The 11,856-nt window shown below is 35.6% G+C and overlaps 1 pseudogene; it reads right to left on the bottom strand.

The window, feature by feature from the left end:
- Positions 1–295: 295 nt before the first annotated feature.
- On the bottom strand, positions 296–412 carry LOC112485715 (annotated as a pseudogene).
- Between the last annotated feature and the right edge of the window lie 11,444 nt (positions 413–11,856).

Below are 11,856 nucleotides of genomic sequence, written 5' to 3' on the forward strand. Positions count from 1 at the left end.
TCAGGTCATACCAGGAATCCAAATGATCCTTAAATTTAGGGACAATCCTTTCTCTTTTCAGTGACTTTCATACCCTATATGGAGTCTGTAGTGCAATCCTGCTGTCCTTCGACTGGTGTTTACCCACCCATTGGTTTTACTGGACTTCGATGAGATGAATACAGACATCAAGATGACATATTTAAAAACCTTTGTAGCAGTTTGACATCATTGTGACATCCAAATGTGTGGCCATTTTTCTAATAATTATTTTATTGTTGTTTTAATATGTATTTTATTTATTTATTATTATTTATGCCTACAGCACCTGGTCTTCCTAGGTGATCTCCCATCAAAAGTATTAACCAGGCCCGACCCTGCTTAGCTTCCGAGATCAGGCATCGGGCTTCTTCAGGGTGGCATGGCTGTAGACCATGGACCATGGCCCCACTGGGGCACGAACCCAGGACCTTCTGTGTGTAAAGCAGACGTGCTAACCACTACACTATGGAACCACATCCTAATTTACTTTTTTATTTTGGGGAATCTTTAACAAAATTAGCTTTATTGAGGTACAATTCACATACAATGAAATTTGCCTATGTTAAGCGAACCAGTTATGTAAGTTTTGAAAAATGTATACAGTCTGTAAACACTATAATAATCAAGATATAGAATACCTTCATTCTCTCCCTGCAAAAATCCCCTCAACCCTTTTGTAGTCAATACCCTCCTGTAAACTCCAGCCCCACAAAACCAATGATCTGCTTTCTTTCACTATCATTTTGCCTCTTCTAGAATTGCATATAATTTCAGTCATGCAGTATGTAGTCTATTGATCTGTCTTCTTCCATTTAGCATGGTGCTTTTGAAATTTATCGAGATTTTACATGTAATGGCAGTTCTTTTTTAAAAATATTTTCTTAATTTTTCAATTATAGGTGATATTTGATAGTATATGGATTTCTGGTGTTCAACCTAGTGACTAGACATTTATATAACTTACAAAGTTATCACACCAATAAATCTCGTACCCATCTAACACTGTATATAGTTATTACAATATTATTGACTATATTCCATATGCTGTACTCTACATTCCCATAACTATTTCACAAGTACCAATTTGTGCTTCTTAATCCCTTCCCTTTTTTCACCCACCCCCTTAAGCCCCTTCCCATCTGGCAACCATCAATATGTTCTCTGTATCTGAGTTTGTTTCTGTTTTGTTTGTTTATTTTATTCTTTAGATTCCACATGTAAGTGAAATGATATGATATTTGTCCTTCTCTGTTTTATGCTCCACTCAGCACAATACCCTCTAGGTCCATCCATGTTGTTGTAGAGGGCAAGATTTCATTTTTTTTTTTAATGGCTGAGTAATATTTCCTTGTATATGTACCATCTCCCCTTAATCCATTCATCTACTGATGAACACCCAGGTAGCCTCCGTATCCTGATTATTATAAATAATGCTACAGTGAACATATGGATTCTCATGTCCCTTCAAAGTAGTATTTTAGGTTTCTTTGAATAAATATCCAGAAGTGGGATAACTAAGTCCTCCTTTGTCTCTTGTTATACCCTTTGTTTTAAAATCTGTTTTGTCTGATATATATATTGCTACCTGCCTGTTTTGTTTGTTTGTTTCAATTTTCATGAAATATCTTTTTCCATTCCTTTACTTTCAGTCTGTGTGTGTCTTTCGATCTGAAGTGGGTCTCCTGTAGGAAGCATATGTAAGGGCTTTGTTTTCTTATCCATTCAGCCACCCTATCTTTTGATTGGAGCACTAAATCCATTTACGTTCAAAGTAATTGTTGATAGAATTATTGCTGTTTTTTTTTTTAATTGTCAGTTTGTGATGGATTAGGAGAAAATATAAGCCTATCTTTCATCATAAATTTTTGGAGTAGACTCTATGAAGCCAGAATAGAGATGAAGCCCAGGGAAGACTCATAAAGCCCAGGGCCAGCTCAGTACCATGATAGCCAGAATCTTTAGATAATTATCAAATCTAGGGTTTCTCAAATTTCAGAGTATAGAACTCTGTTAAATAATAGCAAATGTTTCTAGACCTTTACTATGTCCTTAAATGATTTATAATATAATACTTTAATTTGCAAACAAAAACACATAAACTCTTCATGTGTATAGTTCTCATGCAACTGTAGAACCAAGTAATTTTAAAATCAAATTACAAAACTTATAAACATCCAAGTAATTAACATTCATATATGTAACTTGTTTCACTGAAACTTAATATTTTGGGGGGACAACATGATACTAATTGCTATGACGCAAGTTCTAGTGAATACAAAAAATTTCTAGAGCAGTGGTCAGCAAACTTTTCTTAGGAAGGGTAGAATAGCAAATATATGAGATTTTCTTGGTTATATGGTCTCTTTTGCAGCTACTCAACTCTACTGTTGTAGCATGAAAATAGCCACAGACACAGTATAAATTAATGAGCATGACTGTGTCCCAGTAAAATTTTATTTATAAAATTAACCAATGACAAGCCATATTTTGCTGACTGTGGTTCCAGAGTATTTTGGGAGCACATCTTCTTGGGAATATAATGATATTTGGTTCTTGGGAATATCCTGGTATTCAGTGCTTAGTCTGGACTTTAGGTAATTGCAGTTAGTGAATAAAAAATCTGAGAATAGTAATAAGGGTCTTGTACAAGCAAGTAATATCCACACTGAATGATGTGAAAGCCAAAACAGGAAGCCACTTGAAAGAAACCTGAAGAATATCTACAAAATAACAAGAGCAGTTGAGAGCTGTTCTTAGTTATATCTGGCTGTAGATTTTCCTCAGGTTCTTAGTGAAGAGAAACTGGAAGTTTACATTAGATTTCACGACTCTTCAGGACAAAAACAGATAATAGTGATTAGCATGTGTTGAGTGTTCTTTTGGGGGGTGCCAGCCACTCTTCTGGTTTGGGCTACTAACTCAGGTCATCTGAATCTACTGCCTGTGCCCTTGAGTAGAGTTAAGAGTTTTATTTAACCATTTCCAATTGGAGATGCTAGTCAGCTGTTGTATACACAAGTCTAGAGTTTCTGAAAGAGGTTCTGGCTGTAGTTATGGATTTGAGATGGTACTATGAACATCGGATCACACGCGCACACACACACACACACACATGCACAATAAAAGGGTTTAGCACCAACTTTGGGACACCAATACTGGTAGAGATCCAGGATCAAGGCACAAGCCATGCAATCACTAAATTTTCCTCTTTGAACCATAAAGAATTACAAAACTACACAAGATTCAAGTACTTGGTAAGCCATGGATTTTGCAGAGAATTCTAAAGTAAAAGTTACTTGGGTTTGTATGGAAAGGAATGATTATTACCAAAGCCCACAGATTACTCTAGATCCAGTTACAATAGTCCACTCTTATCCGTGGGGAATATGTTCTAAGGTCCTCCGTGGATGCCCTGAATAACACACAGTACCAAACCCAGTATGTACAGTTGACTCTTGAACATCGGTTTGAACTGTACAGATCCACTTACATGTATATTTTTCAATTAAGCACAGTGCAGTTGACCCACAAAGTTCAAATGACCCACACAGTTCCATCGACCTGTGCAAGTCAAATCCACATTGTTCAGTGGTGAACTCCACAGTTGAGAATATGCATACATGGAGGACCAACTATAGTAATAAGTAGCTTTTCAACTGCACAGTAAGTAGGCGCCCCTAACCTCCTCATTGTTCAAGGGTCAACTGTACTGTTTTTTTCTATACATACATACCTCTGATAAAGTTTAATTTATAAATTAGGCACAATAAGAGATTAACAATAACAACTAGTAATAAAATAGAACTATAATAATATACTGTAATAAAGTATATGAATGTGGCCACTTGTTTTGAGGGCTCCCTGCTGAATTCTTCCTGTAGGCTCGATGCTTTCTGATGCAACACGTTGCCATTCGTTGGAACACTTTTTCTATTTATGTCTCCCATCCACAAATTTCATGACTTTTCCATCTTAACTAAGCACTTTGCTTACTGTGACCATAACTTTTGCATTTGAGTTGTGACAGTAGAATTAGTAAATTTCTTTTCCTTTATAACATCGTGGAGAGAAGATTTATTCTCATTGTAGATTTCAGCAGCCTTGGCATAGATACTTTTTCCATTTCTTATTAAGATGAGAACTTTTACCTTTTCACTTAACAGAAGCACTTTACAGCTTCTCTTTGGCAGAGCCAAATTGACAGCATGATCACTCTTGTGCCTTGGGGCTATTATGGAGTAAAATAAGGATTACTTGGACAAAAGCACTGCAATACCACAACAGTTGACCTGATAACCAAGATGGCTACTAAATGACTAGTGGGTATGGACCATTTATAGCTTGGAGATCCTGGACAAAGGGATGATTCACATACCGGGCAGGATGGAGCAGGATGGCATGAGATTTTATTATGCTACCCAGAATGATGCACAATTTAAATCTCATGAATTGTTTACTTTTGGAGTTCTCCATTTGATATTTTTGGGTCATGGTTGACCTCAGGTCATCGAAATTGTGCATAAGGGGTGACTGACTATTCTGTATATGTTAGAAACTCACACTCATTTTAAAATTAAAAATGAGAAAATGCAGTTTGGACTAAGGACACTTTCTGAAAAAAAAATCTATTTTCTAAAAATTTGATCTATATTAAGGGAATTAATCTTAAAGTGTCTGCATCATCACTGTATAATTAGCACCCCAGGTTATATTTATATAATCCATTGAAAGTCTGAAGAAGCACAGTTCTATCTGGCAATGCAGTGATGAATAATACTCCTAACGGAGTTAAAAATTAAAACTAATTGGTTTATGCGATTGTTATTAAGTCCAATTTAAGTTAGTTAATGGAATTTTGTTTGGCAAGGGAATAGAGTTGGTCTTTGCAGATGATATTTTACTTTTGAAATAAGTCGCTGTCACCCTATTGAATCCTTGGATCTAAATAAGCCTGATGTGAAAATGTTCCCCTGTACTCCTTAGACCAAGGGTTAATTTTAGAGAAAATGGAGCAAGACAATTGATAGTAGTCTTAATACGGTGACATTCTTGTCTAAAATATTTTCATAACCAATCTTTATTTTGAGCAGCCTCTATATAAGACCAAAGCATTTAAATCAATGTGACAGTTAGTGGACTATAAATCCAAATTGCAGTTGCATAAATAGATTCCAGTGCCACCCAGTGAAGAAATAAATTATCTTTTATGAGAACTAGATTTGGTAGGAATGCCAGAATACTAAAATAGACAACATACAACTTAGTCTTCTATGCTATTTGTTATTTATTATTATTCAAGCATGATGGTTTCTTAACTGGCCTGCAAAATATAGCCTGGCTGAAATTTGAAATCAATATTCACATATTGATAGCCACAAATATCCACAAATTGATAACTTTTTAAACCTATATATAATGAGTTCTCTCCATTTTTTTTAATGTATCATCAGTTATACTAAAAAAAGGGAGCTGAGAAAATTCAAAATGGCAGTTAAAGTCACTTCCTACCACCTGCCATTTCAAATGGGTCATCAATTTCCAGACTCTTTAAAGAAAATAAGAGGAAAGAGATGGAAATGGAAAATGGGAGTCCTGCCATTTCTTAATTTGCTTCTGGATGAGTTATTTTCCGAAATAATTCTTTCCCAAAGAACCTAAATGGCAGCATTAGAGATGCGCAAGCTCCAGCTAGTGATTCGATCAACAGAAATAAATCCGTGTCTCATTTGGAGGTATGAGTTTGCCATATATAAAGAACATCACCCACGGTAAAATGGACAAAATAAGAGTAAAGGTTGTCTGTGTTCAATCACAATGCTCTTTACAGTGTTTGAGCTTCCATCACTCTTCGGGGGGAAGTCATGGTTTTTGTCCTAGGCATCCAGCAGACCAGGTCATAGCCATTTGGGCAGCAACGTTAAATGACTTTGTTCCTCTGCTTCCCACCTTTACATGATATTTGCTTCACAGATTTCAGTGCTGGAAGAAACAAAAGAGATGTATTATAGATAATGATCATAACTGCTTAACCCTTGTCCCATTTGCCCTGAGAATACTTGCCGGAGGTGCTTGTGGGGGCAGCTTTTGCCCTGAGATAACTCGTGGGTTACAGTCCTAATCTCACCCCCAAAGTTTGCCACGATATATCTCACTTTTATTATTATTTTTGCATCGCTCTAGTATATCAATAGTCTTTGGAAACAAATGACATCATTCCATTTATAGCATTCTGTTTTTCGTAGTTCCATGCTGAAAATGTCAAATCCTAGAAAACGTAGCATTCCTACGCATGATGTTAAATGAACATTAGCAGAAAGCTACACTTTTTTTTTCTAATTGGGAAAAGGGTTAAGTGCCTGTACAAAATCACTTTATGAATTTGAGTCATAAAAAAAAAAAAATCAGGTTTCTTTATTTTGAGACGAGTGATGAAGGAAGAAAAAATATAACTGATTGATATTTATTCTGCATTTACAATATGCAGTTGTAAACCCTTTCCATACATTAACTCATCTAATATTTACCGCGGCCGTGGATACTACTTAATATTCTTCCTGTTTACAAATGAAACTCACCATCCAGCGGCTCCTTCTCATGGGCAAGGTTACACAGATGAGAATTACATTCTGAGATTTAATCAGTGTTCTTCTCAACATACTATACTATTCTCAGGTCATGAAGAAAATGACTTGTCCATTTCTACAAGGGCCACAATTGGAAAATGACTGACATGGTTGAAATTCTCAACCATGGAGGAAAAAGAGCCACTATTTCACAGTGTTTTACTCACTAGGGTAGAATACAAAAAATCAGAACATTTCAGAAAGAAATATGATGCTTAGCATAATTGAATTTTCTTGATTTCTGAGAATTAGCCTTATGATTTCTAACCATTCTGACAATCTGTTTAAACCAATGTCTTGATTTCCTTACCTTACTAATCCTGGTAGTATTTTTACTTACAAAACTTAAGGTTTTCCTGCTAAATGTTAGTGATTGTAATATAGAATTATAATACAGAAATAGTGCAGGGCATTTACTGATCCTACTCCAAGACCAGGATCTCACACGTGGTAGGTATTTAATCAACATCTACTAATGCTAAAAAATGATTTCAGGACATCCTTGAAAGTCATGCATTTTTTTCTTTTATAAGAAGGGAAAAATAAATCTTGGAGCAATGGCAGGATCTGTATTTAAGTATTTAAATTAGTACAGAAACTATAGTTATGTTAATCCTTTATAGTAGATTATAAACTAGATACTCTAAAATGTGCTATTTCTAAAAGCTTCTATGGTTTCATGCTGCTTAGTAAATAAGATAGAGGAAATGCACAAGGCTTTTCACAAATTTGTGTCACTTTTTCTGGTTACTACCTTCTCCCACCCTTGCCACTGACACCTCCCTGACATGACGTGAACTACCTAGAATTGGTCAGACATCTTCCACCTTCATGCCTTTGCTTACGCTGCTCCCATAGCTTAAGCTGCCTTCTCTCCATCACTGCCTTTCCAGGTTTTATTCATCCTTCGTCTTTGCACTCAAAAGCCATTACTCCCAAGAACTGTTAAGCTATCCCAATATACTAATGTCCCTTTTCTGAAAGTACCATGACATTAGGAGTGCATTTTGTTATCTCACATTTTAGTTTAATATGTATCTCCCCTATCTGATTAATAGAAACTTATAAATATCTGACAATTTCTTTCAAAGTTTCTGTAAATATTTGTGTATATAATGTGATGTGCCAGCTACTGTAATCACTCCAGGTTTTCATTGTATAAGTGCTAACAACCTAAATTAGAAATAAAAGGATATAAAATGTTTTCTATTGATTTGATTGGTTAATGTTTGTATAATATTCTTACTTTACAATTTCTTTCCCCCAGGTCTTTGGAGAGAGACTCATTGTCTTCCAGCTTTGAATGTTCCTATTAAGAGAAGTCTGAAGCCAGCATGATTATATCTACCGTGTGAGTAATTTGCTTTTTCTGCTCAAATGCCTAAAGAAAACTTTCTTTGTACTTGAAATTCAATGACTTAAACCTGATGCATGTTGGTGCTAATTGTTCCCTATCACATTTTACTGAAATCTTGTCTGGTCTTAAGTATCTGCCAATTTAGTTCTATTTATTTCCGTGAAGGTTTGGAAATACATACTTTTTTTCTCTTTATTTATTGCTCACCCGCATTGTTTCTGATTATCCTAAGGTTTTTTGTTTTATTTTGTTTTCTGTTGATTTTCGGGTAGCTCTGTTGGTTCTCTGCTGATTCCACTTTATAAATCAATTCAGTAATAATGCTGTTTTCTTCATCAGGTTTTCAGTATATCTTTTCATCTTTTGTTGGTTTATCTGTATATTTTTCAGACTCTGGTTGATTAAATTCGTATAATAATTTATATTTGTTTTAAAAGATAATACTTTTGAAGAATTTTCTTTTGTTCTTTTATTTTTCCTTTTAGATTTATTTGTCCTTGAAATACAATGTTGTCGCTCTTCCTCGTTTTACCTTAGCTAAATTTGTATGAGCGCTGCGACTTTTTTTTTTTTTCAGCTCACTGTTGGGCAGCTCGGTGACTTCTTGAACACTAGATGTTTTCCTTACCTATCCAGGACTTGTTCGTTTTAATTGCCAACGAGTAGTTTGAGGGTTAGGTGTTTGGTGTTCTGTCCATTCTTCTGTAGCTTTGTGGAATGGGGAGGAAGGTCGTCTGAAATAGTGGGCGTGCAGTATTTACACACTGTCTGCTCTTTTTTTTTTTTTTTTTTTAAATGTTCGGTTAAATGTCCTTTATCAAGTTTCATTCCTCCTGGTTGTAAAGAATCATCTATTCTCATGGCACAGTTACCACTGTGCTTTGTATCATTCCCCCAACTGCAGCCGCCAGTTTCCTTCTGTTACCAGGTTTGCCAGCAGCCAGATCCACTACCAGTAAGAACAGAGGGAATTCAAGGATATCTACTCAGTCTGCTTTTTTTTCAAAATGTTGGAGTAATGTTGAAAACACTCAGGGTCTATTACTTTATTAGTAAGGCGTCTAAGATTAATAGCTCTCCTGAGGCACAAAGACACTAAGCTACTATAAAAATTTCTATTTCAGTCCATGACTTCTAATTTCTGAAGTGTTAGATGGTTCTATTTTCCATGTATGGTCGCTGATGGTAAATTTTTCTTTATTTTTACTATCTACGTTTTTTATTCATTTTATTAGATTCCAGGATGGTGGAGAGGAATTCTGTGAATCATCTTTATTCTGCGATCTCAATCCTTAAATTCGTGTTCATTTCTTTTCAGATAACATTTCTATTGCCTTTATAAAGGCCCAAACTCTGGTATTTTTAAAGAGAAGCTATTCGTGGCTTAAATAAACATCATTTATAATTGCTATCCTAATGCTCCCAACAGGAAGGTTTACAGAAACTGACTTTCTTTTTGGGAATACCATCACTAACACTAGCACTTTCTTAGGCACTGTTAGAACAGAGAAATTTAAGAGAGATGTCTGTAAGAAACACGCTGTTTTACCAAGGAAAAAGACATGACAAATCTTAGGTGTCAAATTGTATTATATTAAAAATAATCATCACAGGTGGAAATAAACTGATATTTGAAGGAGTAAAAAAGGCTTCAAGGAGAAATAGGAGTTTAAATCCCAGGGATGTTTTTTTAAAGAAGATGAATTTGAGTAGGAGTTTTAAGGAGTAGTAATAGGATTTGGACTTCTGATGACAACAGGAAATGGTAGTTGAGGTGATGGGTATATCCTGAGCAAAGGAGAGAAGAGAGAAAGTAGGGGCTATATTTGGATACATCATATCAATCAGTTTGGCTTTAGTATAAAGTACAAAAAGAGAGGCAAAGTAAAGCAATGCTTTAAAAAGAAATTAGAAACTCTTAGTAACAACCTTAGTGACTTCGTGATTCTAACCTTTAGCTTTGGAAATTGCTGGCAGATTTAAGATAACTCCTGTGTCAGATTCTACGTCTTTCAGTTGAAATATTTTAATTCCTTTCCTCCTGTTGAGAAAAATGAGCTTTTCTAGCGAGCCAACCTCATCTTACTGAGTTCAGATTCTACAGGCTGGCATTAGTAACAACAGATTAGAGGTGTGAACTTCCTCAATTTATGTTAACAAGGTGCTAAATGCAAAGGCCAATTATGGCTCCTCCTGAATGTCAACTTCCTGTCACCTGAATCTCTAGTGAATGAGCTTGATCAGGGCATGGCCCTTGTCCTGTGGTATTTATAGGATTCTCAGCTGAAACTTATTGGATTCTTGAAATTGTGGGTTGTCGATTCCTCAGGGTATTGAGAAATTTTGTGGATTTGCTGTAAATGCCCCAGATGCTTTCCAGAACACCTGGCAATAAATTCCAGCCTCTTTACTTCCCATTTCTTCTGATGCAGGGTTATTAAATATGAAATATTGCATGCTGAAATTCACATAAAACAGCCTAATTAGTAATAGGAGGAAGTGAGAGCAAGGGCACACGTGGTTAAGAAAGGGATAATGGAGGGGCCAAGAATAGGGATCTATAATTGCAAAAACACGGGGAACTCAATCCCCTTGCAGAGTTTCAGTGCCCTGCCTGTCCTACTACAGTTTCCTTCTGCTGACCTTCTCGCATTGTTCAGGCTATTTTTAATTTTTATGACTCGTTTTTTGTCTTTTTTTTTTTTTAAATAAACATTTTATTTTAGGATAGTTTTAGATTTATAGAAATCTATATACCCCTCACTCAAATATTATTGGAAAACACCAGGATACAGACCCAATTCACTATAGGGAGGAAAGGTATTTTGTTTTATTGCCCCCACCCCCAAATTCCTTTTCTAACTTCATTATACTCAGTGTTATTCCCTAGTTTAGGTTCTCAAACATTCTGATAGAATATGCTTACTAAAATAATACTGTGACTCAGGTTCATATATGTTGCTCTTTCTGCTTACAACAGAGTTAATTACTCAAAGCATGAACAGTGGATCTCTTCTGGTCTACAAAATATTTCTAACCAGTCCTCAAAGCAGTAAAAAGCTCATGCCAGAATTTAAATCCTCTTCATTGCTGGGTTTCTTGTAGCAAGATATTTTTTTTAGGAAGGAAGATATGCATTGATTTGTATTCTGGTGCCATCCTCTGGCACATTCTCATTGCCTTCTCTACCTGAAAGATTTCTACTCGTTCTTCAACCAGTTATCTACATTACTTCCCCTGGGAAGCCTTTGTAACCATGGGCTTTCCCCATCGCCCCACCCCCCACTGCTCTCAAATCTAGTCTTTCTTACAAACACCAAAAGGTAAGTACCTTGAGCAAGGTTTTAAAACTTTATTAAAGAGTCAGAATGGCTATCATCAATAAATCAAAGAACAAGTGTTGATGAGGACATGGAGAAAAGAGAACCCTCTTACACGTGTGATGGGATAGTAAATTGGTGCAGCCACTATGGAAAACAGTCTGGAGGTTTCTCAGAAAGTTAAAAATGGATGTACCTTTTGACCCAGCAATTGCATTTCTGGGCATTTATATAAAGAAAACCAAAACTTTAGTTCATAAAGATCTATATACCCCTATGTTTATGGCAGCACAATTCACAATAGCCAAGATATGGAAGCAACCTAAATGCCCATCAACAGATGATTGGATAAAGAAATTATGGTTCATATATACATTGTAATATTACTCAGCCATTAAAAAAAAATGAAATCCTACCATTTGCAATGACATGGATGGACCTAGAGGTTATTATGCTGAATAAGACGAAGGTAAATGCCATATGATGTTGCTTATATGCAGAATCTAAGGAACAAAAAGACCAAACTAATCAAAAA

This window comes from Pteropus alecto, unplaced genomic scaffold (genome assembly GCF_000325575.1).
Source record: "Pteropus alecto unplaced genomic scaffold, ASM32557v1 scaffold5, whole genome shotgun sequence".
In the NCBI taxonomy this organism is placed as follows: Eukaryota; Metazoa; Chordata; class Mammalia; order Chiroptera; family Pteropodidae; genus Pteropus; species Pteropus alecto.